Source organism: Trachypithecus francoisi, unplaced genomic scaffold, assembly GCF_009764315.1.
Source record: "Trachypithecus francoisi isolate TF-2019V2 unplaced genomic scaffold, Tfra_2.0 Lachesis_group0, whole genome shotgun sequence".
NCBI classification, from domain to species: domain Eukaryota; kingdom Metazoa; phylum Chordata; class Mammalia; order Primates; family Cercopithecidae; genus Trachypithecus; species Trachypithecus francoisi.
The window spans coordinates 157,412,344-157,430,304 of record NW_022681453.1 but is presented as its reverse complement, the minus strand read 5'-3'; the positions used below and the strand labels follow the sequence as shown (position 1 = coordinate 157,430,304).

Sequence of the window (17,961 nt, the reverse complement as noted above, 5' to 3'; positions counted from 1 at the left end):
GAGCCACCGCTCGGCCTCATTAAAAAAGTTTTAACCTATTGCTAGCCCTACCAGCTGCTGAGAACCAATTAACTAAAATTCTTTGCTTACAGAAAGTAACCTCACCATTTACCTAGATTACGATGTTATTCATCTTTTAAGATTAATGATCTTTGGATCTATTCACAACACAATATAGTCTAGTGGTTAAAACCTAACTTTTTTTTTTTTTTTTTGAGACAGTCTCACTCTGTCACCCAGGCTGAAGCGCAATGGCATGATCTCAGTTCACTGCAACCTCTGCCTCCTGGGCTCAAGCAATCCTCCCACCTCAGCCTCCAGAGTAGCTGGGACTACAAATGCGAGCCACCATGCCTGGCTAATTTTTGTATTTTTTTGTAGAGACAGCGTTTGGCTATGTTGCCCAGGCTGGTCTCAAACTTCTGAGCTCAAATGATCCACCCACCTCAGTGTCCCAAAGTGCTGGGATTACAGGCATGAGCTACCGCGCCTGGCCAAAGGCTAACTTTTTAACACCTACAGCAACCCGCAACAGTGGAATACTTTTATTATTATTCCCATTTTACAGATGAGAAAACTGAGACTTAGAAAGGTTAAAGAAGTTAACACAGACGGAAACATGCAATTAGAATTTGACACAGTGTGATTCTGGCACCAGGAACTCTCCCAGACAATGAACAATAGCTTTCTTAGCCATCTGTCATGTGACAGTGCTTCCTTCATCTGTGAACACATGAGATTTTTAACTGTAACCAGCAGCACATGGCATAAATTAAGGCATTGGTTTCCCAAAAGTTAATTTAGGCTGTAAGAATAAAATAGGGCCGGACGTGGTGGCTCACGCCTGTAATCCCAGCACTTCGAGAGGCCGAAGCAGGCAGATCTAGAGGTCAGGAGATCAAGGCTATCCTGGCTAACATGGTGAAACCCTGTCTCTGCTAAAAATACAAAAAATTAGCCGGGCGTGGTGGCGGGCACCTGTAGTCCCAGGTACTCGGGAGGCTGAGGCAAGACAATGGCGTGAACCCGGGAGGCAGAGCTTGCAGTGAGCCGAGATCACGCCATTGCACTCCAGCCTGGGCAACGAGTGAGACTCCGTCTCAAAAAAAAAAAAAAAAAAAAAAATTTGCTGACTCTTTTTTTTTTTTTTTGAGACGGAGTCTCGCAGTCGCCCAGGCTGGAGTGCAGTGGCCGGATCTCAGCTCACTGCAAGCTCCGCCTCCCGGGTTTACGCCATTCTCCTGCCTCAGCCTCCCGAGTAGCTGGGACTACAGGCGCCCGCCAACTCGCCCGGCTAGTTTTTTCTATTTTTTAGTAGAGACTGGGTTTCGCCGTGTTAGCCAGGATGGTCTCGATCTCCTGACCTCGCGATCCACCCGTCTCGGCCTCCCAAAGTGCTGGGATTACAGGCTTGAGCCACCGCGCCCGGCCAATTTGCTGACTCTTAACTGAAGCATATCCTGCCATTCCTGACAATACGGAAAAACCTGGACATTATGTTAAGTGAAATAAGTCAGGCAAATACCTCATGATCTCACTTACATGTGGAATCTAAAAACGCTGAACTCGTCCTCTCCACCAGGCCTTGACGGTTTCTGGTCAGAACTCTTGACACTAACCTAGTAACCAAACTCCCCTCAATTATTATTACACTCTCCAATTCCAGTTTCCATGCTAGGGCAGCCAACTTCCTTTCATCCTTCCTTCTAACCCTCTCTCTCCCTCCCTACTCCTTTTTTTTGTTTTGTTTTTTTTTTTTTTTTTTTTGAGATGGACTTCGCTCTTGTTGCCCAGGCTGCAGTGCAGTAGCGGGACCTTGGCTAACTACAACCTTGCAATCTTGACCTCCCGGGCTCAAGTCATCCTCCCACCTCAGCCTCCTGAGTAGCTAGTTCTACAGGTGGCCACCATCATGCCCAGCAAATTTTCACATTTTCTGTAGAGACACGGTATTGCTTGCTATGACGCCCAGGCTGGTCTCAAACTCATGAGTCTAAGCAATCCTCCCGCCTTGGCCTCCAGAAGTGCTGGGATTACATGCATGAGCCACTGTGCCCAGCCTTGCCTCTGCATTTTTTTTTTCCTTTTTTGAGACAGGGGCTCACTTTGTCGCCCAGGCTAGGGTGCATTGGCGTGATGTCAGCTCACGCCTCCTGGGTTCAAGCGATTCTTGTGCCAAAGCCACCAAAAGTAGCTGGGATTACAGGCATACGCCACCACATTCAGCTAATTTTTGCGTTTATTTTTTATTTTTTATTTTGAGACAGAATTTCACTTTTGTCAACCAGGCTGGAATGCAATCGTGTGATTTCTACTACCTGCAACCCCGCCTCCCAGGTTCAAGCGATTCCCCTGACTCAGCCTCCTGAGTAGCTGGAATTACAGGTGCCTGCCACCACATTCAGCTAATTTTTTGTATTCTTAGTAGAGACGGGGTTTCCCTATGTTGGCTAGGCTGGTCTCGAACTCCTGACCTCGTGATCCACCCACCTCAGCCTCCCAAAGTGCTGGGATTCCAAGTGTGAGCCATCGCGCCAGGCCAATTTTTGCGTTTTTTTTTTTTTTTTTTTTTTGAGGCGGAGTCTCGCTCTGTCGCCCGGACTGGAGTGCAGTGGCCAGATCTCAGCTCACTGCAAGCTCTGCCTCCCGGGTTTACACTATTCTCCTGCCTCAGCCTCCGGAGTAGCTGGGACTACAGGCGCCCGCCACCTCGCCCGGCTAGTTTTTGTATTTTTAGTAGAGACGGGGTTTCACCGTGTTAGCCAGGATGGTCTCGATGTCCTGACCTCGTGATCCGCCCGTCTCGGCCTCCCAAAGTGCTGGGATTACAGGCTTAAGCCACCGCGCCCGGCCAATTTTTGCGTTTTTAGTAGAGACAGGGGTTTCACCATGTTAGCCAGACTGGTCTCAAACTCCTGACCTCATGTGATCCTCCTGCCTCGGCCTCCCGAAGTGTTGGGATTACAGGCATGAGCCATCATGCCAGGCCTTGCCTCTGCATTTTATGTTCACATTTTCAACTTCTACTAGTCTGCCTTTTTCACCATGCTACCTCTTGCTTCCTGGCTTTCAGTTAATGATACCGCTTACTATATTCAACAAATATGTGTTAGCCCCTACAGTGTCAGAATCTATTCTAGATAGTAATACAAAGGAGGCGGATAAGGTCTCTCATCACAGAGCTAACATTCCAGAGGCAAGAAACAGACAATAAACAAGCACTTTAAAAAATAAGGCCAGGCACAGTGGCTCACGCCTGTAATCCCAGCACTTTGGGAGGCCAAGGTGGGCGGATCTCAAGATCAGGGGTTCAAGACCAGCCTGACTAACATGGTGAAACCCCATCTCTACTAAAAATACAAAAATTAGCCGGGCGTGGTGGTGTGTACCAGTAATCCCAGCTACTCAGGAAGCTGAGGCAGGAGAATCGCTTGAACCCAGGAGGCAGAGGGTGCAGTGAGCTGAGATTGTGCCACTGCACTCCAGCCTAAGCAACAGAGTGAGACTCCGTCTCAAAATAATAACATGACATGACATGACATGACATGACATAACATAAAATAAAATAGAACGCTGAATTCATAGAAGCACAGAGAAGAATGAATGGTGGTTACCAGGAATGAGAGTAGAGATGAGATTAAGAAGACATTGATCAAACGGATACAAATTTTCACAAGGCCCAGTGGATCAGTCCTGTAATCCCAGCACTCTGGGAGACCAAGGCAGGCAGATCACCTGAAGTCAGGAGTTCGAGACCAGCCTGGCCAACATGGTGAACTCCATCTCTACTAAAAATACAAAAATTAGCAGGGCATGGTGGCACTCATCTGTAATCCCAGCTACTTAGGAGGCTGACACAGGAGAACCACTTGAATTCCAGAGGCAGAGGCTACAGTGAGCTGAAATCGCACCACTGCCTTCCAGCCTGGGAGACAGAGGAAGACTCCATATCAAACATAATAACTAGGTGGGCACGGTGGCACACGTCTGAGGTCCCTGCTACTTAGGAGGTTGAGGCATGAGAATCACTTGAACCCAGGAGGGGGAGGCTGCAGTGAGCAGAGATCACACCACTGCCATCCAGCCTAGGCAATAGAGCAAGACCCTGCTTTCCTCTTCCCCTCCAAAAAAAGGATACAAATTTTCATTAGACAGGAGGAATGAGTTCAAGAGATCTATTGCACAGCATGGTGGCTATAGTTAATAACAATGTATATTGGATACTTGAAAATGCTGAGAATAGATTTTAAGTGTTTTCACCACACCAAATAAGTATGTGAAGAAAAGTATATATTAATTAGCATGATTTAGCCATTCCATAATGTACACATGTATCAAAACGTTATTCACCACAAACATAATTATTTGTCCATTTAAAAATAAGTAAGGCCGGGCGCGGTGACTCAAGCCTGTAATCCCAGCACTTTGGGAGGCCGAGACAGGCGGATCACGAGGTCAGGAGATCGAGACCATCCTGGCTAACACGGTGAAACCCCGTCTCTACTAAAAATAAAAATAAAAAAAAAAAAAAATTAGCCGGGCGAGATGGCGGGCACCTGTAGTCCCAGCTACTCCGGAGGCTGAGGCAGGAGAATGGCGTAAACCCGGGAGGCGGAGCTTGCAGTGAGCTGAGATCTGGCCACTGCACTCCAGCCCGGGCGACAGAGCAAGACTCCGTCTCAAAAAAAAAAAAAAAGTAGATTTTTCTAAAACTAAAAGACTCTAAACCGTATTCCCATCTTAAAAATGAGAAAATTGACGACTCCAGAAATTAAACATCCTACCCAAGACAATTATTACATAATAAAATAGGGAAGAAAATCAAATCTCCCTAAAACAAACTTCAAAATACAAAGTATTTCTTTTTTTTTTTTTTTTTTTTTTTTTTGAGACGGAGTCTTGCTCTGTCACCCAGGCTGGAGTGCAGTGGCCGGATCTCAGCTCACTGCAAGCTCCGCCTCCCGGGTTCATGCCATTCTCCCGCCTCAGCCTCCGGAGTAGCTGGGACTACAGGCGCCCGCCACCTCGCCCGGCTAGTTTTTTGTATTTTTAGTAGAGACGGGGTTTCACCGTATTAGCCAGGATGGTCTCGATCTCCTGACCTCGTGATCCACCCGTCTCGGCCTCCCAAAGTGCTGGGATTACAGGCTTGAGCCACCGCGCCCGGCCAATACAAAGTATTTCAACATGCAGAAATGAGGCTGACAGAAAAATGGCCTTTTAAGAGATTCAGAGAGTGGGTTCTGAAACAACCTAAGTTCAAATTCTGGCACTATCATTTACTAGCTGTTTGGCCTTGGAAAATTAGTTTAAAACATTACACACTGCGTGAGGCTTGGTGGCTCACAACAATAAGACCAGCATTTTGGGAAGCCAAGGTGGGGGGATTGCTTGAGCCCAGGAGTTCAAGACCAATCTTGGCAATACAGTGAGACCTTATCTCTACAAAAAAAAAAAATTATTTTAATTAGCTGGGCCTGGTGACACACACCTGTGGTCCCATGTACTCCCAGCTAGTTGGGAGGTTGAGGTGAGAGGTTGAGGCTGCAGTGAGCCATGACCATGCCACAGCACTCCAGCCTGGGGCAACAAAAAGACCCTGACAGAAAAGAAAAAAAAAAAAAAAAAGGCCAGGCGCGGCGGCTGACACCCACAATCCCAGCACTTCTGGGAGGCCAAGGCAGGCGGATCGTCTGAGGTCAGGAGTTCGAGACCAGCCTGCCCAACATAGTGAAACCCTGTCTCTACTAAAAATATTTTTTTAAAAATTAGCCAGATGTGGTGGCAGGAACCTGTAGTCCCAGCTACTCAAGAGGCTGAGGCAGCAGAATCACTTGAACCTGGGAGGCAGAGGTTACAGTGAGCCAAGATCACGTCACTACTGCACTCCATGCTGGGCAACAAGAGCTAGACTTCAACTCAAAAAAATAATAATAATTATACACACACACACACACACACACACATTACACAGGACACTGTGCCTTATGAACACTGCCACTTACTAAACATTATGACGCCAACAATAAATGCAAACGGGACAGACACAGAGGATAAAGATTGGCTGAAGTTATCAGTAAAGATTTCACACAGATTCCACATCTTATTCTGTGTTTGCTTTTTCTTTTCTTTGTGAACTATATCAATTATACAGTACATATGTAAAATTCTAAATAACAGTTTAAAGAATTTTAAAGCACGGTGGCAGGCACCTGTAATCTCAGCTACTCGGGAGGATGAAGCACAAGAATCGCTTGAGGTGGAGGTTTCAGTGAGCCGAGATCGCACCACTGCACTCCAGCCTGGGCGACAAAGCAAGATTCCATCTCAAAAAAAAAGAGAATTTTAACGCAAACACTCCATGTAATTACTACTAAGGTCAAGAAATAGACTACTACAAAAGCTTCTCCATAATGTGTCCCTCCCTAATTACAAACTTGGGAAATTTAATCCAAGCCTCAGTTCCTCACCAGTAAAAGGGAGATAATACCAACATAACAATAACTACCCCACAGGTTATTGTAAAATGTTTACTGGCATATAGTAAATGCTCAATGAGTGTTTTCTTCTGTTCTTTTATTGGGACAGAGTCTCACAGGCTGGAGTGCAGTGTCACGATCGCAGCTCACTGAAACCTCAACCTCCTGGGCTCAAACTATCCTTTGCCTCAGACCCCCAAGTAGCTGGGACTACAGGTGTGCACTACCACACCTAGCTTATTTTTTGTAGACACGGGGTTTCACTATGTTGCGCAGGCTTGTCTGAAACTCCAGAACTCAAATGATTGCCCGCCCCAGCCTCCCAAAGGGCCAGGATTACAGGCAGGAGTCACCATGCCCGGCCAAGTATTTTCTTACACACACATCTATTCACCAGAACAAAGACCTTGGGAAAGACAGGATACAAGTATGTAATCTAATTTGGTGATAACATAAAACCATAGAGAAGTACAATGAAGAAATAGAGCTGAAAAGCTAAGTTGTAGCCATGTAAGAAACAAAAGAAAAATTTAAACAAATAACAAAAGGGAAACTGGAGAAAATTCACTAGGCATTTTTGGAAGACAATTCTCCACGGGGTCTCTTGATTTTCTGCCTGTCTTGAGAAGCACTGAAAGCCTTTGTTCCAATCTTTTCAGGATACTTATATAGTGAAGAATCCTGGAAGAGAGACATATCCCAGAGCAAAAAGCGTATTTATGACCCATTATAAAAGATCTGAGTTTCTCTAAGCTTGGGATTCCACTACTTGTGCAGGTATCACCTGGACCTCTTCCCAATGCCCTACACAAACTGAAGCTCAGAAATCTGATGCAAATGCTGTCTGGCTACTGATACAGTGCATCATTCTTCATCTCTGACCAAGCCATTTCAATGGCTTCTACCATAAGCCATTAAACTATGCCAAGTTAACTTGTCAGCCTATAAATACGGTAAAACTTCAAACTCTTCATCGTTCTTGACAAACATTGGCATAAAATCAATGTTTATTACAACTGAAAGATTCCACCTTCCATGTTGTTGGAAGGAATTTTTTTTTTTTTTTTGAGACAGAGTTTTGCTCCTGTTGCCCTGGTTGGAGTGCAATGGCGCAATCTCAGCTCACCATAACCTCCGCCTCCTGGGTTCAAGCAATTCTCCTGCCTCAGTCACCCAAGTAGCTGGGATTACAAGTGCCCGCCACCATGCCCAGCTAATGTTGTATTTTTAGTAGAGATGGCGGGTTTCTCCATGTTGGTCACGCTGGTCTCGAACTCCTGACCTCAGATGATCCAGCTTGCCTCGGCCTCCCAAAGTGCTGGGATTACAGGCATGAGTTACTGTGCCTGGCCAGGAATTTTTTAAAAAGCAATATTCAACTATATACTATCATCAAAAGCACTTTAAATATAATGAAGAGTTTTGGGTAAATAGGTAGAAAAAGATATATTATGGAAATAGTAAGCTCAAGATGGCTGGAGTGGCTATATTAACACCAGATAAAGCAGACTTCAAGAAAAAGATTATTAACAGAGATAGAGAAACATTTCATAATAACAAAAAGGTCAATTTGTCAAAACGACATAATAATTACAAGTTGTACATGTCTTACAACAGAGCTTCAAAATGAGTGAGCAAAACTTGAAAGAACTAAGGGAGAAATAGATAATTCCAGTCACAGTTGGATATTTTAACTTTCTTCTCAGCAGTTGACAGAATGAGACAAAAAATAAATAAATAAAGACATAGATTATTTGAAAAGTGCTATTAAAACATCTTAATCTAATTGATAGTTACAGAATACTACACCCAACAACTGCAAAACATACTTTCAAGTATGAAAGATGTATTAACCAAGATGGACCACATGCTGGCCCATAAAATAAGTTTCAATAAATTTTAAAGGATTAAAATCATCAAGACTATAACCTCAAAATGACACTAGCTTAGAAATCATTAATAAGATATCTAGAACAATCCCAAATATTGAAAATTAAACAATAAGGCCGGGCATGGTGGCTCATGCCTATAATCCAAGCACGTTGGGAGGCTCAGGCAGGCGGATCCTTGAGGACAGGAGTTTGAGACTAGCCTGGCTAACATGGCAAAACCCCGTCTCTACTAAAAAAAATACGAAAATTAGCTGGGCGTGGTGGTACACGCCTGTAATCCCAGCTACTATGGAGACTAAGACAGGAGAATCACCTAAACCTAGGAGGTGGAGGTTGCAGTGAGCGGAGATTGTGCCATTGCACTCCAGCCTGGATGACAGAGGGAGACTCCGTCTCAAAAAAAAAAAAAAAGAGAAAATTAAACAACACACTTTTAAGTAATCCATGGGTAAAAGATATCACAAATTTAAAACAATGTCAAAATAAATTATAAACATATAACACATCGAAGTCTGAGTGGTGCAGCAGTGCTTAGAGAAAAATATAGCTTTAAATGCTTTTATTAGAAAACAAAGTGCCTAAAATCTATAACCTAAAGTTTCACTGTTAAGAAAGAAAGCAAAACAGAAGAAAATTTTAAAGAGCAGAAACCAATGAGATACTAAAGACAAATACTGACAATGATCAAAGTTGGTTATTTGAAAAGATAACCAATAAATCACTAGACTGGTCAAAATAAAAAGAACATACCGGCCTGACGCAGTGGCTCACGCTTGGAATCCTAGCACTTTGCTTGAGGCCAGAAGTTCAAAACCAGTCTGGTCAACATAGTGAAACCCTGTCTCTACTAAAAATACAAAAAATTAGTCAGGCGTAGTGGAGGGCACCTGTAATCCCAGCTACTTGGGAGGCTGAGGCAGGAGAATCGGTTGAACCCAGGAGGCGGAGGTTACAGTGAGCTAAGATTGCACCACCGCACTCCAGCCTGGGCAACAAGAATGAAACTCCCTCACCAAAAAAAAGATATATTAACAATATCAGTATTAAAGAAGAGCTATCACTACAGATCCTATAGACATTAGAAGGATAGCAAGGAAATCTTATAAACTCCTGCCAATCAATTAAGTAAAATGAACAAATTTTCCTAAACCGACACAAGATGAAACAGACCAAAACTGACACAAGATGAAACAGAAAATTTGAATAGCCCTGTATCTACTATAGAAACTAAATTTGATTGTTATCAAAACCATCCCAAAAAGAAAATTTCAAGTCCAAATGATATCACTGGTACATTCTAAAATTCCAGGAATAAGAACACCATTATACAAACTATTTCAGTAAATAGAGGGAACACTTTCCAACCTTTTTTATGAAACCATCATAACCCTAATACCAAAACCTGACAAAGACATTACAATAAAACTACAAAGCAATATGCCTAATGAAGAAATAGGCCAAAACTCCTATCAAAATAATAGTAAATACAAAAGGGATACACGATACACTGTGACCAAGTTGGCTTATCCCAGTAACCAAAATTATTTTAACTTTCGAAAACCATTATTAATTTAACCATTCTACCACTAAAGACATTCAGTTTATTTCTGAATTTTGGCTACTGCAAATAAGGCTACTATGAACATTCTGTTCACACATCCTGGTACAAAAACATAAGGACTTTGGCCGGCCGTAGTAGCTCACGCCTGTAATCCCAGCACTTTGGGAGGCCGAGGCGGGCAGATCACCTGAGGTCAGGAGTTCAAGACCAGCCTGACCAACATAGAGAAACCCCATCTCTACTAAAAGTACAAAATTAGCCAGATATAGTGGTGCATGCCTGTAATCCCAGCTACTCAGGAGGCTGAGGCAGAAGAATCGCTTGAACCAGGGAAGTGGAGGATGCGGTAAGCCGAGATTGCACTATTGCACTCCAGCCTGGGCAACAAGGGTGAAACTCCGTCTCAAAAATAAAAATATAAGGATTTCATTCATCAGGAATATAAAGACAGGAGTGTAACTCCTAGGGTTAAAATACATGAATCTTGAATTTGCTAAATACTCGTACTAACATCTTTCCGAAAATGACTGTATCAATTTACACTGCTGTCAAAAGTGAGAAAGTAATTTCTCTACATTCTCACCAATACTTGATATTATCAGACTTTTTAATGTTTGTCAATCTGATGGAAGTGAAATGGTTTCTTCTCATGGCTCTACTTTGCACTTTCCTTTTTACCAATGATATTATAATTCAATATGTTTCCAAGTGTTAGTTGCTGTGAGTCATGATATTGCTTAGGTGAACTACAATCTTTTTTTTTTTCTTTTGAGATAGAGTCTCACTCTGTCGCCTAAGCTGGAGTGCAGTGGTGCAATCTCAACTCACTGCAACCTCCGCCTCCAGAGTTCAAGCGATTCTTGTGTCTCAGCCTCCCGAGCAGCTGGGACTACATGCACATGCCAGCACTCCCAGCTAATTTTTGTATTTTTAGTAGAGACGGGGTTTCGCCATGTTGGCCACACTGGTCTCCAACTCCTGACCTCAAGTGATCCATCTGCCTCAGTCTCCCAAAGTGCAAGGATTATAGGCATGGACCACCGTTCTTAATAGCATTCTTAATAGAAAAGATCAGAAAATATCAGAGTGTGCTGTATAAAGATTAAGTATTATTTCATGAAATTTTTATTTTCATTGTGTGTGAATGTGTGTGTACTGTGCCACAACGTAAAATGTTTTTGTAACTGCTAGCAAAAGGTAGAAAACAAGTTAAAAGCCATTGCTATTGTGTTTACAGCAAAATTCCACTGAAATTCTTGGACAACTAAATGGTACATCATTTTGGCCCATAGCACAAAGGAACGTATTTCATAAAGAAGGTACGACATTCTCACATGACCCATAAATACATACACCCACTATGGACCCATAAAATTAAAAATAAAATAAAATAAACTGGGGGGGAAAGAAGGCAAGATTTACAACATCCTTCACTACTGACTGACAAAAAAAGAGCAGCCATCCCCAACCTTTTTGGTACCAGGGACCGGGTTCGTGGAAAAAAATTTTTCCACAGATAAGGTGGGGAATCAGAAGGGTTCAGGATAAAACTGTTCCACCTCAGATCATCAAGTATTAGATAAAGCATGCGACCTACATCCCCTGTATGCGCAGTTCACAGTAGAGTTTGCACTCATGACAATCTAACGCTCCCACTGATCTGACAGGAGGTGGATGGAGCACGGGTGGTAAAGCTAGCTCACCTGCCTCTCACCTCCTGCTGTGTAGCCCAGTTTCTACCAGGCCACAGACCAGTATGGGTCCACAGCCCAGGGGCTGGGGACCCTTGATTTAGAACACAGGTGTCCAATCTTTTGGCTTCCCTGGGCCACACTGGAAGAGGAATTGTTGTAGGCCTTACATAAAATACACTAATGATAGCTAATAAGGTGAAAAAACAAACCTCATAATGTTTTTAAAGAGTTTATGAAATTTGTGTTGAGCCACATTCAAAGTCATTCTGGGCTGCATGCAGCCCATGCGCCACAGGTTGGACAAGCTTGATTTAGAAGAGGAGGAGAAAAGTCTGAGGGAAGCAATAAGGAGTATGTTACATAAAGAAAAGATTCTATAAAACCAACTGAATTACAAGACACTTTCAGCACTAAAAGCCAGGAAGCTGACTGTCCTCTTAACCACCAAAATAACAGAAAATTTCCTATAGACACAATTCTAATTCCTTCCTCAAGAATCATCTCATTCTGTGACTTATGCAAGAACATCATTTTAGCTCTCCGCTTCCTAATTTTTCTCTACCACCCTAGCAAGAATCACCTAAATTCTAAAGATTTATATTTTTATTCAGTAAACAAAGATTTACCAAGCCCCTATTACATCATTTCTGTATTAAAATATATCTCCCTAGTAATTTTAATTCACAGTTATATCCTTTAAAGGAAGGGTGTCTAATCTTTTAGCTTCCCTGGGCCACACTGGAAGAACTGTCTTGGGTCACCCGTAAAATTAACTATAACTGATGAGCTCAAAAAACAAAAAATGCAAAAAAAAACTCACCATGTTTTAAGAAAGCTTATAGATTTGTGTTGGGCCACGGGTTGGATAAGCTTGCTTTAAAGCTTGATTATCCTTGGCTAACCTGTCTTAATTCCCTTTGCGTGAAAATATTTTGCTTCTTGGACTGCTAAACCACATGCCATGACTAAACTTCTGCTGCCTTCTTTGTTCCACCAATAATACCCTTACTCTGAGACTTGCAAATAACTATTCTCTTCATAAGGATTCTCTCCCCAGCCAGGTGCGGTGGCTCACTTTGGGAGACCAAGACAGGCGGATTGCCTGAGGTCAGGAGTTCGAGACTAGCCTGGCCTCAGGCGGGTGGTAAAACCCCATCTCTACTAAAAATACAAAAATTAACCAGGCAGCCAGGCACAGTGTCTCATACCTGTAATCCCAGCACTTTGGGAGGCCGAGACAGGCGAATCACCTGTGGTCAGGAGTCCAAGACCAGCCTGACAAACATGGAAAAAACACTGTCTCTACTAAAAACACAAAATTAGCCAGGTGTGGTGGTGCGTACCTGTAATCCCAGCTACTCAGGAGGCTGAGGCAGGAGAATCACTTGGACCTGGGAGGCGGAGGTTGCAGAGAGCCAAGATTGCACCACTGCACTCCAGCCTGGGGTAACAAGAGTGAAACTCTGTCTCAAGAAAAAAATAATAATAATTAGCTGGGCATGGTGGTGCATGCCTGTAATCCCAGCTACTCAGGAGGCTGGGGCAGGAAAATCACTTGAACCTGGGAGGCGGAGGTTGCAATGAGCTGAGATCGCACCACCACACTCCAGCCTGGGCAACAGAGCAAGACTCGTCTAAAAAAAAAAAAAGAATTCTCTCCTCACAAGCTGCTAGACCAATCACACCACAGCAACTGTCTGATGCAATGACTGCGTGAATCTGCCACCTAACAGGAGTGTGATCCAAGGCATTTAAATTCCTTAACTTCGGCCACACACAGTGGCTCACGCCTGTAATCCCAACACCTTGGCCAAGGCAAGCTGATTACTTGAGCCAGGAGTTTCAGATCAGCCTAGGCAACATGGCAAAACCTCACCTCTACACAAAATACAAAAATTAGCCAGGCGTAGTGGTACGTGCCTATAGTCTCAGCTACTGCAGGCCCCACCTGAGCCTGGGGAGGTTGAGGCTGTAGTGAACTGTGACTGCACAACTGCACTCCAGCCTGAGCAACAGAGAAAACCTGTCTCGAAAAATAAAAAATAAATAAATTCCTTAACTTTTCTGAGATTTAATATCATAGCAAAAACAGGTAAAACAAAAGGCATTAAGGAATGGCAATAATTACATAATTTTTAAAAAATAAAAATAACTGACCGGATGTGGTGGCTCATGCCTGTAATCCCAGCACTTTGGGAGGCCAAGGTGGACAGACGGTTTCAGGTCAAGAGTTTGAGACCAGCCTAGCCAACATGGTGAAACCCTGTCTCTACCAAATATACAAAAAATTAGTCAGGCATGCTGGCGCATGCCTACAGTCCCAGCTATTCCGGAGGCTAAGGCAGGTGAATCGCTTGAACCCAGGGGTGGAGGACGCAGTGAGCCTAGATCATGCCACTGTACTCTGGTCGGGGCACACTCAAAAAATAATAATTTTTTTTGTTTTTGTTTTTGTTTTTTTTTTTTTTTTTTTTTTTTTTGAGACGGAGTCTTGCTCTTTCGCCCGGGCTGGAGTGCAGTGGCCGGATCTCAGCTCACTGCAAGCTCCGCCTCCCGGGTTTTACGCCATTCTCCTGCCTCAGCCTCCGGAGTAGCTGGGACTACAGGCGCCCGCCACCTCGCCCGGCTAGTTTTTTGTATTTTTAGTAGAGACGGGGTTTCACCATGTTAGCCAGGATGGTCTCGATCTCCTGACCTCGTGATCCGCCCGTCTCGGCCTCCCAAAGTGCTGGGATTACAGGCTTGAGCCACCGCGCCCGGCCAATAATTTTTTTTTTTCCCTGAGACGGAGTCTCGCTCTGTCACCCAGGCTGGAGTGCAGTGGCGTGATCTCAGCTCACTGTAAGCTCCGCCTCCCAGGTTCAAGCAATTCTCCTGCCTTGGCCTCCTGAGTAGCTAGGATTACAAGCAAGTGCTACCATGCCTAGCTAATTTTTGTATTTTTAGTATAGGCGGGTTTCACCATGTTGGTCAAGCTGGTCTCAAACTCCTGACCTCAGGTGATCCACCCACTTCAACCTCCCAAAGTGCTGGGATTATAGGCATTAGCCACCACACCGGACCAATTAATAGTAATTTTTAAAAATTTTTTTAAAAAGTGTTCTTACTGGCAGAAATGAAAGAAAAAATAATTATATAAACTCCCTTCTCCCACTGCCTCCCTTCTTTATAACTTTATAAATTTTCATTTTTGGCCGGGCGCGGTGGCTCAAGCCTGTAATCCCAGCACTTTGGGAGGCCGAGACGGGCGGATCACGAGGTCAGGAGATCGAGACCATCCTGGCTAATACGGTGAAACCCTGTATCTACTTAAAAAAATACAAAAAACTAGCCGGGCGACGAGGCGGGCGCCTGTAGTCCCAACTACTCGGGAGGCTGAGGCAGGAGAATGGCATAAACCCGGGAGGCGGAGCTTGCAGTGAGCTGAGATCCGGCCACTGCACTCCAGCCTGGGTGGCAGAGCAAGACTCCGTCTCAAAAAAAAAAATAAATAAAATTTCATTTTTATTTTAATTTCCTCTCAAAGCAATAAAATTATTTTATAGAGGAAGGCATGTAAACTAAGGTAACAGGAAATACGGGAAAGAAAAAAGGTGAGAAAAAGTCAATATAAGTAAGAGTAAGCTGATGAAGTGGGGTTACTGCTCTGCCTATGTCCTCTCCTTGTATGTCCAGAATCTGAAGAGGTAAATGTGAAGATACTTATTTTGCCAGGCAGGCAAAATTCTTAAGAGCCGCCACTAACCCATACCCTTGTATCATCCCCTCCCCTTGAGTGTGGGAGAGACCTGTAGATATAACGGGATATCATTACCGTGGTTATGTTATATGACAAATATATGTTGCATATGTAATTAAGGTCCTTAATCAGTTAAGTACCACAAAGGGCCTGACCTAATCTTTTAAGAGCTTTTAAAAGAGATCTTAAAGGGGAGTCAGAGGTCAGACACAGAGGAAATAGGGAGGCTGATTCCTGTTAGCCTGGATAAAAGCTAACAGCCATGTTGTGAACTATGTGGCCACAAGGCAAGGAACTGAGAGCAGTCCTTGGCCAATAGCTAACAAGAAGATGGGGACTTCAGTCATACTATCACAAGGAAATTAATTGTGCCAACAAGTAGTGACCTTGAAAGACAACTCTGGCCGGGTACAGTGGCTCACACCTGTAATCCCAGCATTTTGGGAGGCTTAGGTGGGCAGATCACGAGTTGAAGAGATGTAGAACATCATGGCCAACATGGTGAAACCCCATCTCTACTAAAAATACAAAAATTAGCTGGGCATGGTGGCACACACCTATAGTCCCAGCTACTTGGGAGGCTGAGGCAGGAGAATCGCTTGAACCTGGGAGGCGGAGGTTGCAGTGAGCCGAGATTGCGCCACTGCACTCCAGCCTGGCGACAGAATGAGACTCCATCTCAAATAGATTCAAAAATAAACAAACTAATACATCCCCCCTCAATAAGGATATAAAGATATAGGACAAAACAACAAATAAAACGGGAAACAAGAATCTATCTTTCCCAGAGTACATTATTTCTTCTCACAGCACTGAGATTATGAACATATATAGAGTCAGAATCAAGGCAAAAATATTAAAACTGTATAAAATTCTGTAAATTTTAAGTTATAGCAATTAAATGTGTGTTTTTCACAGACATCTTGTTACACAACCACCATAAGATACTATCCCCAAAGATACTATCCCCATTCTATTTTTTTTTTTTTTTTGAGACGGAGTCTCGCTCTGTCACCCAAGCTGGAGTGCACTGGCCAGATCTCAGCTCACTGCAAGCTCCGCCTCCCGGGTTCACGCCATTCTCCTGCCTCAGCCTCCCGAGTAGCTGGGACTACAGGCGCCCGCCACCTCGCCCGGCTAGTTTTTTTTTGTATTTTTTAGTAGAGACGGGGTTTCACCGTGTTAGCCAGGATGGTCTCGATCTCCTGACCTTGTGATCCGCCCGCCTCGGCCTCCCAAAGTGCTGGGATTACAGGCTTGAGCCACCGCGCCCGGCCTCTATTTTTTTTAAAGAGATGGGGTCTTGTATGTTGCCCAGACAGGCCTCAAACTCTTGGGTTTAAGGGTTCCTCCTGCCTCACTACAGAGTAGCTGGAACTACATACAGGAGTGCACCACCAGGCCCGGCTCCCCATTTTTAGACATAAAGAAAGTAAGGTTCAAAGAGGTAACATCCTTAACATCACAAACCCAGGGGATGTTCAAAGTAACTTCGGTCCAGGACCCACTCCTCCCCTACACCACAGTGCCCTTAAGGCTTTAAAAGAGTCAATCAAATCTAGCCATTTTATTAGTCTCTTCAAAGGAGGCAATCCTAGTAACACAACAAACTTCCATATTTTGCATCTATTTAAATATTCCTTAACTTTATCAGAACATCAAAACTGAAATGGATACAGAAAAATTTCCACTCAAAAGTAGTTCGTTTGTGAAAAATGACCACTGGTAGATCACTTGAATTCATTTAGTTTACTCCAAGTACGTTTTAAATATGTAAAGGAAAAAAACGTGGCAAAACACCTGTAGATCTTCTACAACTTTATTTAGGTAACAATTTGTCTTATAAGTATTCTTAATCATCAAAAGCAAGGAAATAACATTCTGCTTCTTTCCATTCCATATTTCCCTGCTTGGTTAAAATGTTTTAGTCTGAATTCTTCATACATTATGAATATAACAACAAGGTACATTATATTACCATAAAATAAACAAGTTATTTTTATTTTCACTGTTCTGTATATTTCCCTAACTGCTTCACCATCAGAACGTGCAATTTTCTTAAAGCACAAGGAAAACTAAAATGTAGAGTCACATTCAAATTCCACATAAGTTACAAATCACACAACTTTGTGCCAATTCAGGTATTTCCTCGTGTAAACTATTTTTGCAAAGATGCAAAATAGTCTCTCTAATCAGAACCACGAGAAAAAAACTCTATCCATCTTAACACCAACTTTAACAGCAAAAAAAAAAAATTTTTTTTTTAATCACAAATTGCATTGGTTTTTTGTAAGTGTACAAAACCATCCCATGACTTACACGCCCGGAGCACGATTCTCTGCAATGTGAAGAGAATCGATAACATTTCAAATGTGGGTAGATGGGGGTGATATGACAATCCTAAAACCTGAAAATTTCTTAGTACCCATACCACACAAGAAGCACCCAGTTCGGACCCTGCAAACGAGGCTCAGGTCCAACTCCAAGCACTCTAGTTTCCCACCCCTCCCCCACCTCGAGAAAGGAGGGAAAACAACTTTTATTGGCCTCGTCTCTCAGGGGACTGGCAAACTAGCGGGGTAGTGCTTGGGCCTGG

General features: G+C 43.4%; 1 protein-coding gene across 4 annotated transcripts in view; it reads right to left on the bottom strand.

The window, feature by feature from the left end:
* Positions 1-17,961, bottom strand: part of STAG1 (stromal antigen 1) — a 421,343-nt gene that overhangs the window by 402,516 nt on the left and 866 nt on the right. The gene's annotated exons all lie outside the window — the stretch shown is intronic.